The sequence below is a fragment of the Aptenodytes forsteri genome, unplaced genomic scaffold, assembly GCF_000699145.1.
Source record: "Aptenodytes forsteri isolate BGI_AS27 unplaced genomic scaffold, ASM69914v1 Scaffold571, whole genome shotgun sequence".
Taxonomy (NCBI): Eukaryota; Metazoa; Chordata; class Aves; order Sphenisciformes; family Spheniscidae; genus Aptenodytes; species Aptenodytes forsteri.
The window spans coordinates 23,589-24,064 of NW_008794149.1; positions in this window are offsets into that span (position 1 = coordinate 23,589).

The following is a 476-nucleotide window of genomic DNA, read 5'->3' on the forward strand; positions in this document are numbered from 1 at the left end:
CCCCGCGCGGCGGCGGTGCCGAAAGCCGCGGAGGTTTGTTTCATCCTTTTAATTTATCCGGCGCAGCGGCACGCGAGCCGGCCGAAACACCCGAGCCAGAACCGCCCGGGCACTGGGGTTGGGTTTTGGTTTCTTCTGGCACGTTTTATTTGCGCTTTTCCGTCTTTATTTTTTTTTTCCCCCCCCCTCTTCGTTTCTTTTACTTTTTTGCTTCCCGAGAAGCCAACCCCCTCCGGCACCGGCTTTATTTTGGGCGGTCGAGAGCCGGGGAGCGGCGGATGGGAGAACGCGAATTCCGTTTCCAGCCGTTCGGTTCCTGCTGTAAATGCCACCACCGTCACCCTGCGTCAGGACCATCTAATGGTGCTTTTTATTACGGTTAGCACACGCGTTTTTTTAGAAACCACGTGTTTTAGACGCCCTTTGCCGTGTATATGGATACTTCTGTATTGTTCGACTGTTAGAAAATAAATTAT